This window comes from Rhagoletis zephyria, unplaced genomic scaffold, assembly GCF_001687245.7.
Source record: "Rhagoletis zephyria isolate East Lansing unplaced genomic scaffold, Rhagoletis_zephyria_1.1 Rzeph_scaffold_00112, whole genome shotgun sequence".
Classification (NCBI taxonomy): Eukaryota; Metazoa; Arthropoda; class Insecta; order Diptera; family Tephritidae; genus Rhagoletis; species Rhagoletis zephyria.
In genome coordinates this window covers 128,136-149,462 of record NW_016157196.1, presented here as the reverse complement: position 1 = coordinate 149,462, position 21,327 = coordinate 128,136, and the positions used below count along the sequence as shown (strand labels likewise).

At 32.7% G+C, this 21,327-nt stretch overlaps 1 protein-coding gene across 2 annotated transcripts in view; it reads left to right on the top strand.

The window, feature by feature from the left end:
* Egfr (epidermal growth factor receptor) overlaps positions 1–21,327 on the top strand; it is a 217,638-nt gene that overhangs the window by 154,487 nt on the left and 41,824 nt on the right. The gene's annotated exons all lie outside the window — the stretch shown is intronic.

The following is a 21,327-nucleotide window of genomic DNA, read 5'->3' as shown; positions in this document are numbered from 1 at the left end:
AAATAAGACAAAAAATAAAATAAATTAAAAAAAACCAAGCAAAATGTAAAATAAAATCGTATACACAAAAAATTAAAAGCCATGCAGTAAAATAAAAGCAAGGAGATATCTTTAAACTAGTAAGGTTCGGAAATTTTAGTTCGGCAAGAGTATGAGGATTCACGGCGTATTTTCTTATCTGAGTGAAACACTAATTTTTATTATTATTATTGAGCATAAAGCAGTGTGACCTTGAGACCTATTGCATCTCCTCTCGATTCAGTACCTGAGAGAAATTTCAATATTAGCCTAAGCCTATGTAATTCGATGATTCCCGAAGTATTTGTTTGTGTGTCAGTGCAGGACACCATTCCAAATTGTGCCGCACACTTTCGTTATCAGTTCCGCAAAATCTGCACTGCTCATGCCAGTTTAGTCAAGTGAATTCCCTTGACGATTCTTAACCCTTTCAGGGTCAAATTCTGATAGACAAAAAAAAATAAATAAATGAATTCACGTTAAAAAATAACTTTATCTAAAAATGTTAATTAATTTCAAACGAAAAAAAAATTTTTTCTAAAAAGGCCAAGGTCATCTCAAGGTTAAATTCAGAAGAATTGTATTGAATTTTCACATTTATTCAATGAATTTTTCCCTACTTGACCTTCAACTGACCACGAACCTGACGTGATGGAGGCGAACGGACCTTGAATTCGCATTCAGCGTGTCGAATAACATACGGATATATGTATAAGAATGGTTTAATATGCATACACTTTTTTCTTTTGTGTAAACCTGTGAAATTTTTTGCCAAAGATTTTTTTATTCTTTCCTAAGTTTTCTTCAATGTTTTTTCCTTGACGAAATAATTTTTTGTCCTATTATTTTTCCAAAATATTATTTTTCCTAAATATTATTTTTCCTATATAACCATTTTCGAAAAAATCTTAAAAGTTATATGTTTCCTTAAAAAATGATATTTCCCTAAAAAAAAACTATCTTTTCTGTTTTTTTTTTTTGTAATTTAAAAATAACTGGATTTTCTTCCACCCAATTTTTTTTTCTGATGGTAATTTTTAATTAATTTTTTTCTAAATTATGGTTTTTTCGTAAAAAACTATCTTTGTTTTGCTCAAAATAAAATTTCTTAAATATCTTGGCCATCTATTTTAAGCACTTCGCATAAAAAAAAAAATATTTTCATAATAAATTTTTCTAATTTTGATAGAAGTATTTTTTTCTTAAATTACATATGTATGTAGTAAAAATAGGTACATTAATATGAGCACATTCTTATCAGTGACTTTTGTGAAATGTATTTCCTTTAGTCTTGAAAGGGTTAATTTATTCTTGGATAAGTTTATACATTCACTAAAATGGTTACACTATGCTCCTATGAGCAATTTGGGGTGTTGTAAGTCTAGTAGAATACGTCTAGAGCGTTTTCTGTGAGGTTTATCCCCTTATTTTGCCAAGGTAGAGAGTTCACCCTTTCCTATTCCGCTCTCTCTCCCCCTCTCTGATGACACCGGATCGTTTTTCCACACGAAATTTCTATAAGTTTTGCTTTTTTTAATTTAGGGCTCTGATAAGAAAAAATACTACTTTTTTATGCAAAGCACTGCCTTAATTACATATTAAAAAAATTCACTAGTCAAATCATAGGTAAACAAAATTTATGTGTTGTCATATTCAAATCAATATTATCCCGCAAAAGTTTCGCTACATACCGCTCCGGTGGCTGCTGTCATTAAATGTCAATATGCTTCGGTATGCTTGAGTGTTTAGTGTATATATGCTGGTGGGCAAATAAATAGGTACGCGAAATTTTAACAAGCTTAGTTTCCTTTGCTTGGTTTTTAATGTTTATTATTTTTTTATATAAGTAAAGCTCATTATCTATAAAAAAAACCATGTATGTAAGTAAAAATTTCAAACTTTATAGAAAAATCGATGAACTTCAACAATTTCGAAATTATCGTATGTGCCGGTAACAAATTTTAAAAGAGAGCGTTTTTTATACATATTTTTAGTTTTTTTATGGTATTTTTTTTTACTACGTACAAAACACTTTTGTATGACACAAACGATAATTTCGTCCACAAGAAAAAAACGCATTGTCTCATACGATAAAATATTCAGTAAATTTTTGTCGTAACTGCGAAGATTTTAGGTATAATATCGAGCCGTAACCGCCAAAATAACGTAAGCGACATTTTTTTCAAAATTTGCTTTTTGATGCAGAAATGTATCTAGATGCGCTAGGAATATTTCTGCATCAAAAAAAAAATTAAAAAAAAAATGTCGCTTACGTTATTTTGGCGGTTAGGGCTCGATATTTTACCTGAAAAAAGGGTAAAAATTTCCATCAGAATGATTCATATTAGAATTGAGTTATCTATGCGGTTTTGTAGCCCATTCAATTTTGGTAAAATAAAATGATTTTTGGGAATATTTATTTGCTGTGGTGTTGCGCTTTTTCCTCCAAATAAAGAATTTTCGAAATGTGTGAAAATGACTACAAAACTGCATACTTAATTTTTATCTAAAAATTGTAATTAAAAAGTTCAAAATTTGTCGAATTTTCCAAATTTTTGTACACAGACCTATGTACATGGTTTTTATTCGGTTGCGACATTACATATTTAAACAAAAGAGTAATAGCCAAAACGTGTCCAAAATAGACACTGTTCTATTTATTTTCCCGCCACTGTAAGTATGTATGAAAACACTATATGTACTTGAAATGTCTGTTGGCTGTCTAACTGGTGGGGGCTGTCTGCAAGCGATCAACCAAATCAGCACCAACACCTAACTTCATACGCATATTTACGTACCTATGCGACACTTAATTGGTATGCAAACGCTGGTGTCCATAGTTCACTCCGTTTCGTACGTGCAACGCATACTGACGTCACCTAATCTAATGGGTGTTGCGTATAGCAAGAAGAAAAAAAGAAAAACATATTCTTACGCGTACTAAGACAAACCATAAATTGCGGTGCTCTATTCTTATGCACCTACTTCTGCGGTAGCTTCTCTGCACTCACTTTTTCGTGTATATGTTTGTGTGCGTGCACTTTCTGTGCTTTTTGAATGCGCATTGCTTCTTGGCGCTCATTTGGAATTTTCGCGCCAACAAATGCAATCAATCTTGACTGTTCTAAATCTGCGTAGCTACCAAAACGGCAGTTAACAAATAGTTGGCATACAAAAATGGCATTAAGTAAACGCAGAGAAATGTGCTGTTTTGTGCCGCTCTTGGTGTTTTTTTGTTGCAAGTGTTTTGAAAATATTTAACACAAAAACAAACATGAAACGCTTTTGCTGGAAGGTAGCTACTTACTAGCGATATGTCTTAGACGGTTGACGTGCAATATCGAAGGGGTTATAAATTATGTGTTGCCAGGTTTTTTGAATTCTTTTTTTTTTTAATATTCTAGCTAAGATTATATACATATATGTATGTATGTATGTATGTGTGTGTACATGCTCGTTTTACTGAAAAGCATTGCATTCACTATTCACTAACTTTTTCGTATGTACTTTAGAGTTGTTTAAATTTTCTCGCTTTTCCTTATCTTATCAGCATCACATGCAGCAGTTCAGCAGCTATGGACTAGCTGGCTGTCAGTCGTAGTGGCTACCAATTTGTGGCTGCCTGCTTGATGTTGCTTCACATTTTATTTGTTTTAATTTAAAATGTTGTATTTGTTTGTTGTTCTCTTGCTTTAATGCTCGTATCTTATTTGCTGATATTTATTGGGGTTCACTTTTTGGGCCATATTTCGAACGCTGCCATTGCATTTTGTTGCTGTCATAAATTTTTACTTTATACTTACAAATCAAACAAATAAAAAATTGTATCCACAACACATATATGTACGTGCACGTATGATATCTGCTTCAGCTCACAAATGTATGTAAATATTTATATAGATATGCCCTGTCCAAGCTGAATGAAGTCTGTGCAGTTATAACTTTTGAACTCCATTTTTATATATTTTTTTTTTTATTTTCGTTTGTTTATTCCTTTATTTATTTATTTATTTTGTTTACCAACTTTTGACTCTTAGTATTTGTTTTAGTGCTTGCAAGCAACGTCGCCCAAAAATAACCCAGCTAATTATTTTTTTTATTAAATTTTATTTACTTAACAATTTTTGACTAATTCTTTGTAGTTCATAAGATTGAGTTTATATATATGTGCATAGTAAACTGTTAACTTTATATTTGGGTCAATCGATTGGCAGTCTCAAGGCAAAATAAAATAATTGGGCCAAAATGCATATAACCGCTTGCTTGCTGTAGCGTCTTAGATTACACACACACTATGTATGAATAATTATAAATTCCAGCGTGAGGTAAAGATTTCGACCAAGCTTTTCTTTCAGTTCTTAAGAAGTACACATTTTTCTGAAATTTTTTCCTTTAGGGTGGTATTATTTATGCTGGATTATTAATATAAAACGCATTTTAAAGACCTTAAAATTTCATTCGAAAACGTCAGGTTATACTGTGCGATAATTTTATGACAATTCCCACCATTTTAATTTTATAGAGACTCTTTTGTTGGTGGCATGAATGTTTTGCCTAATAGTAAAAAATAAATTTCTAGAATATAACAATCTTCTAACGACCTTCCAAATTTGGTTTTTGCGGGGTTTCTTGAAGAAAAGCTCAAAACGATCCTTCCAGGCTAATGGGTTAAAATATTCTACGAATTTTACTGTTTATGTCTTACCGTTAAATTTTGCTCAGACATTTATTTTAACCATTTTTTCGACTTTTTTGAAAACTACTTAGGCCAAGACATGAAAACTTAAGTAGGCCATAAAATAAAAATACGAGCTAACTTTTGCAAATCCATCGAGTATTTTACTACTGGATGGGTATACTTTCTGAAAATGTTAACAAAAAAATATACCAAAATTTTTTATTTTGAAATCAAAAAATATTTAGAGGTCGCTCAATGCGCCCAAAGTTTTCCATGTATTTTATATGGGGAAAAACAACTTTTCATAGAAATGGTATATAATTCTAAAAACCTAATATTTTTCTATCAGAAAACTCTTTTTATCTGCAGTAGATTCCCAATAATAATACCCAATTGTTTATTTAAATATTTTTACGTCTCAACTATAATTTATAGGTCCGCCAAAAACCCACAAAAACCTCGAAAAATACAATAGGGGGACAAATAAAAAATCGTTAGTATTAAAAATGGCTAAATAAATAATTGGGTATTATTATTGTAAGTCTCCTGAAGAGAAGCACAATTTTCCGATCGAAAAACATCAATTTTCAAGAATTCTATACCATTTCTACGAATAGTTGCTTATGTCCATATAAAAATACATTGAAAATTTTGAGCGCTTTAAGCGACCTATAAATATTTTTTGATTTTAAAATAAAAAATTGGGGGTATACTTTTTTCGATATAGAATAATCCCAGGGGGTGAGAGCATTACAATTCCGACTTAACTGTTTTTGGACCACCCTAATGTACATGCATACATACACCTTAACACCCAAACGCGCGTAGAACCGACCTTGGTTGGTTCGATGTGGGGTTGCATTACAACTGGGTGCCGGACCCAAAGCACGGCAGAGGCTAGCGTGTCCATTCCGCACTGCCAATTGGTACCGAGTGAAAATGCTTGCATTGCGGGGCGCTAATCAACGAATTTATCCGCTGTGCTTTTGAGCGCAACTATATGAAAAGTACGCACAGCATACCTGGAAACCTCAATTGGTTTTTTGGGTTCCAAGCAGAGCGCCTTAAAAACTGGGAAGAGCATAGATATATATTAAAAGATTTTCTTTAATCATTTAGACCTTCTTTAACCGACTTCAAAAAAGCAAGTTAGCACTCATTGCATGCATATTTACTTTGAAAACATAAAATCAGAAATATGGTTCTCTATACACATTTTTGTTTCGATTGCATTGCATAAATTTTCAAATAAGTTAGGTAAGAACACAAAAGTGCTTTGAAACACACATTTTCGAAATTTAAGCTGTTGCAGTTTGAACAGCAGTATGTGCTTATGCTCTTGTATGTATGTGCATTAGGCATAGGACTTTTTTTCGGAAATTAATTATAGTTATGAGAAATGATGAAAGCGCAACTAAAATACGGTTTTGCCTAAATTTAAAAAAAAGGCCGCACAAGAGAAAAAAGTGTGCTAAAAAGTATACTTACATATAGTACATCCCAGAAATAGTCAACCAAAAATGAAAAACATACATGCAATTCAAATTACCGCATTTTAATAACAAAAATGACATAGTTCAATATACATACATACGTATATTAATTTTATATTTATTTTGAAACTTATTTGAGAAATCTAGTTTACTCCTGCTAAGTACTTCTTGAATCAAAACTGTGATTAGGCTTAATTGTAAGCATTGTATATTTTAATAAAATTTTATTTTCTTAATTAATTAATTTTCTTTCCATTGAATTATTTTTCTAGAGTTTTTACAAAAATAAGATTCCTATGAAAAAAACAAAATCCGTCTTAGACTTAACTGTCATCGGTGATGTTAATGCTGACCTTCTAAAGGGCTTGTCAAGATAACTAACTATTGAATTTCAAAATGAAAATTGCAACCATTGATGACAGTTAAGTCTCAGATGGGTTCTAACATCAGAAAGTAGTTTTTGTGTAAACTGCAGATATTTAGGTCGAATTGAATATAAGCCGTCGATATACTTTTTTAATGGGATTTTCATATGAGTACTGAAAAATGTATCTATAAATTGAAAATTCCAAGTCAACGGAACAAGAAAAGTATATGTTTTTAGTGCAACATTTTTTTACCAAATTTTGACAAAAAAGTTAATTTTGGGGGTTTGCCATCATCCCTCATACCAGATATATTTAATTTTAGAAAAAAGTCGTATGCCTTATGTGTACATATATATACATTTTTCTACATTATAAGGAATACGTATTTTTATATATGTACATTTACTTATTTATTTACATAGATATGAGTGTTTGTACACTTCACTCTTTGCCCTTTATTTGATTTATTTTATTTCGTATCATTTTGTGTTTACACCGATTTTGTACTTTTGCGTTGTTGCTGCCGCTGCTGCTGATAAATGATGTCAAAAAGTGGTACGTTAAAAATGACAAAAACAAAAGCAGAGCAAAGGATAAAGCTAAATAAATATTAACACAAGTGTTAAACGAAAAGAAAGTAAATAAAAACAAAGCATGAACAAATGCAATAAATATATAAAATATAATATAAATTATGAAGGTACATACATATAATCCACTTACCGACATGTGTATGTATGTACCTGGTGCACATAAAATATATGTATGTATAAGCATCAGAAGATTTTCGGTTGATAAATTTATAACTGCAAGCGCTTGCTTACATATTTTTCTCTATGAATATGTACCTGTGCATACATACTTAAATATGTATGTACGTGTGAATGTAAGTAATTCCCATATCAAGCTGCATATTTGTGCACTCTTGAGTGGGAAGGTATTTCTCGTAGCGAGTTATCGAAAAATGCATGCTTCATTTACACAAAAATACACAATGCACTGCATACAAACACATGCATATATGCATGTATATATACCAAGTGTCATACATATCAAAAAGTGCCTGCTGCACTCACCACAAACAAACTCAAGTTAGATTTTTGACTTTTTATTGCCCCAACTCTCATATCAGCTGCGTTACAATTGCATTCGGATTCGGATGGGGCAGATAACTCGTCAAGTACGATGTAGTGCAATGTCTTTTGATATGCTTTGCATGTGCGAGCATTTTGCTGATAAAGCATACAAAAATTTACGATAACAATTTAATTCTAAAGGCAGTGTCACACGATTGGGCATTTGCCCAAAATTTGGTGCAAATTGTATGCCAATCGTGGGAATGCACAAATATTTTCTTTGTCTCAATCACGAAAAATAATTTGTTTACATTTTTCAATCGAAGTTCGCCGGTTTATACCAATCGTTTGACTACAAAAACCAAATTCTTGTGCCAATTTTTTCATTTTGACCAATAGCCCAATATAAAAAATGTACAAATTTGTCAATCGTGTGACACTGCCTTAATTCCTTCGTTAGTTTTTCAAATTTATTTTGACACATTACAGCTTACTGGTTCGAGTATTAACGGAAGTACATATTTGAATATAGACCTTGGTTATGTTAGTTTGACAGCTCCCTTACAGGTAGATACACGTGTCTTAACAGAACTTAATACTTTATATTCCAAAATATTCAAACAATTTCTTAAGATTGAACGGCAGTTTACAAAGAAGTTCTTTGTATCTGTTTAAAAGTATATACATAGATACCGACGAATTTTTAATACCTATCATATCTATCATTTATTTATTTTTTGCGCTTTTCCTTGTGCCTGATTTCATATTAAAATAACTTAATGCCATTTACACTTGTAATTAGGTTAGTTAAATAGAGTGACAATATTTTGGCTTTGAGGTTGTACCTATATTAAGATAGATGAGCGATGCAGTGAGTATACAAGCTTACATAAATATATTAATCATAAGGAAGCTAGTAATTTGACACTGTAAATTCTGCTCTGATTATTTAATTACATAAATAGATAGAAATACAGTTTAACACCATCTATGAATGTCAGGTGGCCTTTACAAGAAGCTTTCTCAGGTTAGAAGTATCCTGGGGAGTTTGCCATTGTCTGCCAAGGGGCGACCACCGCTATTGGAAAACACTTCTTTTGGATATTCGCACCTCTAGAAACGCGGCTATTGTGGCCGCCGATTAGACCAAGATTAGAGGATAACGACGACAATTGAAGCGACTATTTCAGAAACCTGTAAAGTGCTAAAATGGTGGTTTTGTGAATACTAAAAAAAAACTGCTCTATTAGGAGCGATATTTTTTGGGGGAATCGGATAGATTTTTTATTAAAAATAATTATAGTATCGAGTACACAAATAACTTTTTATAATTTGAATTGTTAATTAGAATTTATTTTTAAATTGTTCAGTTAACGGGTTTCTGCGGTGAACGACTTAATTATTCGTTGTTTTTTGGTAAATAAGATTTATTTATTTATTTAAAATTTCAAAGCAGAGTCGAGATAGTTGAGTCGCGAGTGTTCGGAAGCGCGATAGTGACACACGAGATGTTGGAGCTACATAACTTCGGCATGCCATTAATTCTTCACTCAGTGTCAGTCCTTACTCAATGTAGTGAGATGTCAAACTAGTATTCCACAATCCCACTTTCGATATCATTTCCATAAAACTAATTCTGTCCTTAAGTAATTCAGAGGGTGGTAGGTGCCTGGCCTGCTTCCCAGTCGATAAAGGTCCATTCAATCCCTTTGGGGCCTTTGTATTCTGACATCCAGTAAATTTCGAATCAAAGTAAATAGCATTTTTGTACACAAATCGAGTTAGTCATAATATGTATGTAGCTATTGCTGCCTTGAGGAAAAAACATATATGTATAAGAAAACTTTTACTAAAAATATTTTACAATAACCTCGATTGTTTCAATATCAATTGGCTAAAAATTAGAAATGTTTACTACTTCTGGGGGAAAAACTGCACATAATGGCGCCAAACCAAACAGCTAAGCAATGCAGAGAAGCAACACTTCTTATCTGCATACATATAACTCTTAAAATTATTTTATATGGTGTTAGTTCAGCTGCGCAAGAATAAATGTGCAGTTATTTTCTACAAAATCGTCTAAATTGTATATGAGCATGCGAAAAATAAATAAAGTTTGCGAGGGAACTATTAGATCCGCTCTACCGATGAACAACTTTGTAGCTAAGCGATTGAAGGGGTCCTCAGGCTTTTCGCTACTTACTTGCTTAGTTTATCAAAACCCAATGGCAAAACTTACTGTACAAATCAGATTTCTGGCTTCGGTTATCAAGCCGTTTGTTGCCATAGAATAACAGGAGCACAACTTTGGCTGCCAGCTGAGCGTTGCTTAGATGAATTTTGCGTTTTATAAAAACACTTTTATTTACATTTTATTCTTAGAGCTGTGCAAAGTAAAAATAAAAAAAATAAATATTGCTTAATGGTAGCCAGTTGAATTGCCGGGCAAGCTGCCTTCTTTTTCATTTTGCCAGTTGACTGTTTGCGCAAGTACGTACTTATTTATGCAATTCATATTATGTGTATGCGTGTGCGTTTGTATTTTGCGCGCTCAAATATTAAAAATGTCAATATCAATATTTGTTTATTCAAATATCTACACATGTGTACATACAGTGGCGGTCAAAACTGGATGAATGGTGTTTATTTTTTAATATTCACAATGCTTTTCAAGCCTTAATTTTTTTGATATTTTTTTTTATAAAAGTATGGTTCATACTTTAACAAAAGGTATATAAATCACACTTTCAAACTTTATACCGAACTTAGAAAAATTCCACAAATTGTTATCTAGATTTCGAGCTTTTTAAACAGAGTTTTTAGAAATTTTTTGGGTATAATAAAATTATGGTAAAATGAGTGCAAGTTTGAGCGGCTAAAAAATCGCATTGATTTTTATTACTTTTTTTTTTGCTGACGGATTTAACGTTTTTTTTCACATAACTAGCGAAATTTAGTAAAACTGACGTTGACTTTTTTATTTTTTTCGCAAACGGTCTTGCGGATATTCTTCCACAAGAAATTCGTGCTTATATGGAGAAAAATTAAAAACGCCGTCAACAAAAAAAAAGAAAATTATTAAAAATCAATGCGATTTTTTAGCCGCTAAAAACATGCACTTTTTTTACTGGAATTTCATAAGCTTGATAACTGCATAGCCAAAAAGGTTCTAAAAATTCTGGTTAAAAATCTCGAAATTTGGATAAAAGTTTTCTTTGGAAACATGAACCATATTTTAAAAAAAAAAATATCAAATAAATTTTAGCTTGAAAAACATTCTAAATATTAAAAACGAATCACCATTCATCCATTTTCGACCGCCACTGTATGTACATATGTAAGTCGGCGAAAAGATATTAGGTACGTAAATATCGCAAAGGAAAAATTTGCTGCACATAATGCATGTACATAAAAATGCCAAATCAATAAAAATGTTTGTTTAAATTAGTACTTATAACGATATTTTCAATTAGCTTTGGCACAATTTTATTTTTTTATTTCTCTGTTTATTTTTTAATTTTATGTTTACGCAGCGGTTCCATTAATTTTTTTATTCCTTTAGTTGGGTTTGATTTCCACTTAGGTGACTCTGACTGTGTGTTTAGCGTATTTCATACTTCTTAGAAAGTTCAGCATGAAATCTGGAAACAATCTTGAAAACTCGTTATTTTTTTGCTCTCTGCAAGCTTTTGCTGATTTAGACTAGATCTAGTTATTCATGGAAATTTCCAGAGGTAACGTTTTATATTTTTATGTCTCTCTCAATAATGTTATTTTTTAATGTTGGTCTTTTCTGTCTAAGTATACGAGTTGCAGTATAAATTTATATAATACATCTGTGCTCATATATGTATTTATATGTATTAGGGTGGGTAATTTTTTTTAACTATGCGCGTATAGCATAGGGGGATTCTACGTGTAATTCTTAGCAACTTTGCAGAAGAAACTCTGGGTCTAAAATCAATTTGGAGTTTGCCAAATTGCGAAATTAGGTTCCGAAGGAAATGTGAAAATTTTCCATGTTGCGTCCTCTGCTGGAAGTTTTAAGAAAAACACAAGGGCAGAAATGGATTCCTCATACCAAAAAATCCCGTTTAGCATTTTTTATACAAAATTTAAGCACTTATTTACGACACTACAACAAAATACTAAGAAACTTATTTTCACTATTTGGCAAACTGCAAATTTATTTTAGACCTATGTTTTCTTCGGCAAATTTCCTTAGAATTCCACGTAGAATCGTTTTGTGCTATAAATACGCATATAGTCGGTAAAGTCTCGCATATAAATTGACTTGCCCTAATGTACCTACATACATATGTATCTAAAACCAATTTCGCCCCTTTTAATAAGCTGTGTAAACATGCGTATGCAAACAGCAAAGACTGCACATTTTCTTCGAATTATTTGCCTTCTTTAAGCTTTAATTCTTTGCAACCTTCTTACGTATTTGTATCGGGGGTAAAATTTGCGCTTACATTTGTTATCTAAAACGGATGTGTATCTGATTATCGGTAAAAATTAACAAATAAAAAATATATGAAAATACTGATAGGCATTCATCTACATACATACCTACACTGCAGATGTGCGCTTTTAATACCTATCTACCGTGAGTAAATGTACGGTATGTATGTACATGCTGAGAGGTGTTAATTTATGGAAGATTTTTAATATTAGCAAACAAACAATTAATTTAAATACGTGGTTCGCGCTCCGCATTTGAAAAATTAGTTAAAAAAATGATCGAAGTTCATATTTTTTTTTTTTATAATTAAGTATACTTCAACAGGAGACGTAAGTTTCTTGTATGTAAATTTAGAAATAATTCTATCAAAGATGCGTGCCAATTTTCTAAAAGATAACAGGAGACATAAATTCAAACTACAGATTGCTTCAAGATTTCGCAATTTAAAGCTAATCTGCTGCTTTTAAAACTGTTTTTAAAAACCTATTGCCCATACCGTAATTAGCTGCAAGCAATGAAAGTATTGCCAACCAAATATGTAGACATGGCTGACTGAAGAAGTCGTTTTACAGCAACCCACTGACCGACCGACCACCAAGCCAAAAGCTCGTCAATATGCGGCAGATTATGCTCAGGGCCACAGCTGGCAGTAGGTAAGACATATAATCAAATTTAAGTTAAACAAAAAAATTATATTCATTGTAGAAACATTCATATTAAAGAAGCAAGTTCAACAAAAAAAACAAAAAAAATTATTATTAATCGCTTTAATGGTCAATATCAAATGCGACTTAATGTAGTGGCGCAGCAGACAAATCGCAACGAAAATAAATAGCCATGAAGCAATATGAAAATTAGGTGTATGTAAAATAGAAAAAAAAAAACAACGCAGCGAATTTAGGTAAATAAATTGAGAAGACATGAAAAGCAATAAGCCGCGCCGCAATGCGCGTTTAGAATTGGAGAATTAGTCAGTCGATTTTGCTGGATTTAGGCAGCGGCACGTAACTGGTTTTGATTTTGTGTTTGCCTTTTTGCTTTGCTTACCAATTTTCATAAATTATATTTATATACATACATACATGCATGTAGAAGGTGCATGTGTGCGGCGAGCTTATTTTATGTACATATTACACCAGCTCACAGCTTCAGCTAAAAAACTGTTTTGAAGAAAAATAATGAATTAGCAATTTATTAAAAAATGAAGTCGAAAATGGGCGGGTTACTGGATTTTAAACAGTAAGTCTCGTGAAGTGGTCAATTTTCGAAAAGAGAAAACTTACTTTTTTACTTGATTCTGCTGGTTTTTTTTTGCATAAAAGTGCCTATCTTTAGCATGATCTGCCGCCATTCCTTCGCTTCTGTTGAGCACTAAATTTCAAATACAAACTTCAAAAGCACGCACGCAGTTTTATCTCAGCATCTCGGAGGTAGCTTTTGAGCTACTTTTTAACGCCCGCAGCAGCAGTTAAAGCAGCATATTCCAAGAAAATTTTAATAAAAGTAAAAAAAAAGTTCTTTAAATATATGTAATTGAGTAAGCAAACGGAGAAAAAAATCTTAAGGATCAGAAAAAAATTAAAAAAAAAACTTGCTTATTAAAATCGACTCATTATCTGCGTTCAACGATCTAAATGACAGCAGTGAGATGTACGAGCGAAAAAGGTCAAAAACTTGGAAAATATACAATAAAAATAAATTAGAAATACGATGCTTATTTTTTGTTTTGTTTTTTTTTTTTACCTTCACTTCACGCTGCCAGGTGTATGCGCTTGATGAGCATAAAATTCCTGATAATACTTTCATAATTAATTCTCTTTATTATTTTGTGGCTTTTAAGAATTTATTAACTAGTTTTGGTTTGGTTGGTTTCTGAGTGAGATGTGTGTATATACATACATACATACAGTGACGGGCAAAAAAATATGGATGTCACATTTTAACAAGTTTGCGTTTGTGAATTATTTTTTATGAAAATATAGCACATTATCTAATACAAACCACGTAAGCCAAAATTTCAAACTTTGAACAAGATTTATAAAAATTTGAGAATTTCCAAAAATTTTAATTAGGATTCCAAATTTTTTATTCAGAATTAAAAAAAAAAATCTAGTAAAATAAAATGCCAGACTCAAGTAGCTCGGTCTTACCGTTATTTTTTTGCAGTTTTTTTTTTGTATTTTTCGCGTATAGCAAAGAAGGATTCTACGTGTAATTCTAAGCAACTTTACCGAAGAAACCATGGGTCTAAAATCAATTTGGAGTTTGCCAAATTGCGAAATTGAGTTTCGAGGAAAATGTGAAAATTTTCACTTTTGTGCTTTCTGGTGAAAGTTTTAAGAAAAATATAAGGTCAGAAATCGATACCTTATAACAAAAAACCTCTTACAGCATGTTTTCATACAAAATTTAAGTACTTGTTTAAGACACTAAAGCGAAATGCTAAGAAACATATTTTCGAAATTTGATAAATTTTACATGCCCTAACCAAAATACTTTGTATGGAAGAACAACAACGTGACACCGTCAGAAAAAAATTGCCAAAAATCAACGGTAGGTCCCAGGTACTTCAAACCACTTTACGCGACGAAAATTTAATGGACTACAAAGCTGCATATACATTTTTTTCTAACAATTCTGATTAAAAATTTGAAATTTTGATAAAACTCTGTCGAATTTGGCAAATTTTTGTACAAAGTTTGAAATTCGGATTTACCTCGTTTTTGTCAGGTAATGAGCTAAGCGTTCATAAAAAAATAATAAACATTAAATATGCAAAACAAAAATAGCCAAAATTTGTTAAAATAGCGCGTCCCTATCTATTTTTACGTCACCGTACGTTCATAGCATATGTATATGTATGAGCTTACTTGTACAACATTGCTAAGACAGCATCTAGCAGACAGTAGACAGTAGACAACAGCTAGAATCCAACAACGAGCAGTTAACAACCAACAGCCAGCAACATACAACTGGTAATATAATATTATGGCGATTTGTATGCAAACATACATACACACACATACTTTCTCGTATTCTCACACATTCACGCAACTAAATGCTTAGAAGTCGCTGACTGCTCCTCTACATACATACATACATACATACATATGTATGCATACAGCCTCTTGAATCTTCGCCACATTTGCTTCGCTATTTTTGACTGACCACTTCACCGACTACATAGTTAGTCAGCCCCAGCGCTACTACGACCACATTCCATTGCAGCAATTCTCCTTTTACCTCATTTAGTTGTTTGGGGCCTTTGTATTCGATTTTTGTATTCTTTAGTTTTTCTCAGCTATTTTCCAACTAACAGTTTGACTTTTGGCCGCTGCGAGCCAACAATTTTTTGGGTGCAGAAGTCAGTATTGCTATTCTTAAGCCAGCCACTTCAGGTTTCTTGGTTGTAATGCCAGGCTGTTGGCTGTTGCGCATTGTTGTTGTTGCACAGCCTCAAACAGGTAACTCACACAGCTGCCAGTATTGGTTGGGTTGGTTGTTTGGTTGACTGTGCGTCGTACTGGCGATGCTGCAACACATGTATATCGTAATTCATTGGAATTCCAAAGTAACTTGTAAGAAAAGTCATAAAGAACGAACGGTGTGTGGGGAGAGGAGTAGTGGAGCGACGAAGCTGATGTGCATGAGCACAGGCATAGACACATACATACATACATACTATGCAGCTGGATACACACAGTCGTACATGGGTGGCGTATGGAACAAAAGCAAATGGCATTGCCTTTTACTAGTTGACTTTCTAATCAACAAAACAAAAAAAAAACAGAGAGAGAAACAAAAAAATTTAAGAAAATAACAAAACAAAGGCCGAGTAAAAGGTACAGCGCGCCAACAAGACAACCAAGTTGAGGGGGAAATTTAGAAACAACAAATAAATAACAAGAAAACGTTACATTTAGTGGCTAAAGAAAAAAACACAATGCGCGACGCAAAAAGGGCAAATGGAAGGGAGCGGCGCGAGAAAAGCAAAAATAAGCGGGTAGGCAGCAAAGTAAGGAATTCAAAGAAAGCAAATAGAAATAAAGATACAAAACTGAAAATAAGGAATTGAAATTCGACTTTACCTGCCATAATGCAACTAGAAAAACAAGCAAGAGTGAAGAGAAGAGTTGTGAGTATGTATGAGTATGTATATAAATGCGGCGAAATACGTTTACAAGCAGTGTTGCCAAGTTTTGAATTTTAAAACCCAAGAAAAATCGCGAAATGCATGAAAAATTTTATTGTAGGGATGCCAATTCAAATTAGTAAGAATCAATGTTTCTTGCTCGACGGTCGAATTTATTTTATTTTCTATAAATTCAAATATTATCGTCCAAGCGACGTTAAGATTCTTGTTCTTGTGTGTTCAGCGTTACTGTATCGCTTAGATGTAAGCAAAATTGAATTATTTTTTCTGACAGTTTAAAATTTATATTTTTTTTGTTTTGCTTCATTTTTTCTATCCTATCAAACAAAAGCAAAATGAAGATATAAAGTTTCATGAACTATGTCGTAGTTTAAATCTACACTGCAGTCTCTTATCCTCCAGTGAAAAAAGGAACCTTCCTCTCCGACCGCTTAACACCTGAAATATAACGAAATTTGTTTTCCTGTTTTAAATCTGTCTTATTTCAGCGTATTATCATCCACTGGCGCATAGTGGAAAAAATATTTGTGTGTCAAAAAAGCTGTATACTCTTCAAATCCCACCCGATTTCGTTTATACTCTTTTTTTCAAAAGGTTCGTTAGATAATAATTTTACTGTTAGGGGATAATGTTGCTTTTTCGAATAGTCGTAAAAAATATAACAAATTAAGCCCAAACTAAAGGTCTAAAGGTCGATTCCTGGTCCCAGCAATGGCAAATTACTGAATGCAATTCTGGTATGGTTGAGACTGCTGCCACATATTTTGTTGGGAAACATATGCTCTCTCGCTTATGATTGTCATTGTGACGTGATTCTGCTTCCATTTTTCTAAAGTTGCTTACAAAACTTACGATTGCTATAAATTGTGTCCTCTATTTTTTTAAGATTTCCAGATTTGGTGTCTTCAAACCAAAAACAAAAGCACCAGCAAACGCACCAAGCAAGAAAAGCACTAGATTTAGTGCGAAAAGCACCAAGTTGGCAACAGTGGTTACAAGTACACATAAGACTAGTAGAGAGACTGCAGTGCGCTCACCTGGTTGAAGCGAAATCAAATTTCAGCAGTTATAGCGGCGGCAGAGAGCGCTTATTGTTGTTGTTTTAATGCTAATTGTTGCTATAGATGTTTTTGTAATGCAACGTAATTTGAACAGCAGCAAGCGTAGCGTAATTTAAAACAAAAGAGCGACTTAATCGCCGGAGAGCGCCTCATACAGCTGGCTGCAGTGCTGATGCAAAGAAGGTAAAGCAAAAGGTAAAATAACAATGATAATAAAATAAGAATAGTCGAAAACAAAAGGTAGAAGCTGCAGGAGAAAATTGTTGCATGAAACCAGAGCTCAGGCGAAAGAAGAAAAAACACACACTCTCAAAAAAATTTCAAACGCAGAGCATCAGCAGGCGGCTTGTATGGCAGAGAAAAAGTGGTGTACAACAGGTTTTCCTTGGCCAAGGCACGCATATATGTATATGTACATGCACTTGGTGATGTTAACAGCGCACATAGATAATCACACATACATACACTCAAAGTACGCACTCAGCTGGATTCGGATGTGTGCGTGTGTATGTGAGAGATGCGCCTGCAATGAGTGCAACTGGTTGCTGAATTTTTCGCCTCAACATTTTTGATTATACTCAGCTCTTGCGGTTATTCTCTGATTTTCTAGCACTCGCGGCGATGCACTAACACATGCGCATGCGGGTTAGAAGCTAGACTAAGTTAAGTTATAGTTTTGTTATGTTGTTCGTTTCTTGCTTCTTATTGGTATTTGTTTTTGCTTTTGTATTTGTTGATTTTGGTTCTGCAAATTTATTTGTTTTGCAAGTATTCGAAAGAGGAGTTCAAGAGGTCATTGGTAGAAGGAAGCAAAATCCGCAGCAAAGCACCGACAAATATTTATAATTGAACCTACCGCAAATTCAATGTGAATAAGTTGCTTCCACAGATTTACAAGTAATGCGAAAAAAAATGAAAAAAATATATATCAAGTTTTTCTGCTTCTTTTCGTAATTTTTGTGAAAAATTTTTCGCAAAGAATTCACTTTAGATGGGGTTTTTTCTCTGCATAATTTTTTGTTTAACGTTTGTTTCGATAACGATAGCTTAATAAATAAAATCGATATTAAATAATTGCATATTGCAACAACATTTCGATAACAATTTTGTGAAATAGCATTTTTTTGTTTCACAGTATTGTAATTGTTATCGACAACAATAACAATAGTGATAACTAAAACGACAGCAATAACTTTATGGTTAGATATCGGCATCTGCAGAATTTGTTGAGTAAAAATTCTTATTTGTTTTCGACACCGCTTTAACTTAACTTTATTGATAAACTTCTATGTTAAAAAATTTCATAAATATCGATTTTAACAACATTTCGATAAAAATTGTGCAGAGTGTGTAATTTTTTGGGTACCTATAAAAAACGATAACTTTATCGATAGATATCGATAACTGGAAATTTTTCGTTCTAAAATATTCAACTGTTTTCAACAACGATAAATTTAACGATCGACGGTTAAAAACTTCCTAAATATCAGAAACAGTTTTTAACTGTCATCGATAGCGACAACAACAGCGATTACCTAGCTGATAAATATCTACATTAAAAAAATTATCAATATCGATTGACGCATGAAGATTTTATACCATTTCGATAGATATCGGCAATAATATACAACGACTTAAATATTAAAATATACAATTATCAAAGCATTTTAAAGACGACAACGTAGCTTGAGTGCTTTTAAAAACGCTTTGTTAATTGATATCGATAACGGTTGCTAAGTATACATAAATAAATATCGAGAACAAAAAAATCGGTTTCAAGTAAAATTTTGATGAAAATAAAAATGCCGAAAATATCAGTTATGGTTACGAAGAAAGCTATGGTTCTGTACTATGTACTATTTGGATGAATATCAGCAATAATAAGTGCACAACTACATATTTTAATAAGTATCGATACAAGCAAGAATTTGTTAGAAGCAAGGAGTAAATAGGAACATAAAAATTATATTTTAAAACATTTCGTTCGTTGATTGATATCGATAACGGTGACGATATATCGATCAATGTCCATAACAAACCATACCGAGAATGAGTGAAAGTTAGGTTATTACTAATTCGGTGTAAATACATATGTATGTACGAGTATGTGATAAGAATAACAGCCATTCAAATCGATAACTGTAAGGTAAAAATTAAAAATTTCTTATGTATTTGCAAAGAACTTATACCAGTACCCATATTTCTTAAAGCACTAATTTTCACGACTCCATTTATCCTCGTGTACTATTTACCTAAAAAAAAAAGGCTCTACAAAAGTCTGCTGAAGAACTAATAAAAATTGATGAAAATGCTCGAAAGGCCAAACAACCAAAGTGCAGAGTCAAGCACACGAACGATTCTGAAATAAATATGAAATTGTTGTGGGCGTACTTGTACATTGAAACAAAATCACTACTACACAACCGCTCGATCGATCAGCTACCACACATTTTGCAAAACAAACGGAAAACAACAACAAACAACTAATTCAACATAAGCGCAGCAGCAGTACATACTATGTAATAATAGCAGTCAGACATTGCCTTGCTGTATGTGTGTGCAACATCAGCGGCCCACCTAATTTTTACCTCTGCTTTACCAGGCTCTCCTCGCTTTTGGAGATAATTTTATGTGTCGGTTACTTTACTTACTGGTTGTGGTAATGTCAACAATGAAAACATAAATGCAAAAAAGAAACATAAATATAATAAGTATATACAAAACTAAATGTTGAAGAAAAAAAGAATTTAAAGGAAAGCTTGAGGCAACACAAAGCAGACAGCTAACAGTAAACAGACGTTAAACACAAAAGACTTAAGCAGCGAACCTGGTGGGCTGCTGTTGCGCACACACACACTCTTTTGTGCTTGACTGTTTTTCTTACACATATACATATTTATGTATAATGAACATATTTTTTTATTATTATAAAGACATTATATAGCTACAATAAACATATACATATGTATGTATGCACACACGTAACATTATTTTGAAAAATAATTATTTATAAAATCACAAAATGTGAACTCGAAATGTTGCCATCGCTGCCCACTTGCAATTAACAAAGTCAGCCACACCGTCGGCTGCTTCTGAGCGACATTGGCTGGCTGCTGTTAGACGATGTAGCGTTGGTGGCGCTTGAAAGGGGCCAGCATGCGATTGCAGCAAGTTGCGTTTTAAGTTTTTTTTTGTGTTTTGGATTTGATTTGCCTCGATTCGTGGTCCGTACTTGAAAATCAAATATTTATTCAAATTGCAAGTTCAAACGCTGACAACTTCCCCTCGCTACTGGTGTTGCTGTGTTGAAAACTAGTATGTAGTGCATATCTTTAGATTTAAATGAAGCAATTGGTGGAGCGAAGCGCTTTAAGGATTCTTCGCAGATACGAGTATTTTGAAGCAAATTTAAATTGTTTTAATATTTTAAAAAAGGAAGACATTTTTATTAACTTAAGTCAGAATGTTAATGTCAAGCGCAATAATATCGAAAATTAAACGCGTTAAAATACCGATAAAAATAACTTTGATAAAGATTTCAACAAATTTATCGATAAACATACCGGCACCTTTGTTTTATTTTACAAATTGACAAAGAATATGAATAACCAATTTTAATAGCTATAAACCTTATTTCATATATACAAACTTTTATAAAAACTAGTGTTCGCCCAGCGGTTGAAATTCAACCGATAAAATTAAGGATAGTTTATGTAAGTTGAATGAGCTAAAATAACATTAGTTGGAATGGGTTAAGTGGAGGGGAGTTTAGCTTAGTACTTGGTATAACATAACATAACCATAACATAAGAATAAATAACATAACATATGAAGCATAACACACCACAATATAACATCGCACACTCTTCAGTTGTATTTCCTTTTTATCCCTTTTTTCACCTCTATCTAAATCTTATTTATTTTGGTTCATTTGATGCCACATCAAGTGATATCATATCATGTGGTGAGTGATATCATGTCATGTGGTGAAATTGGGTGTGGTGAGCTGCGG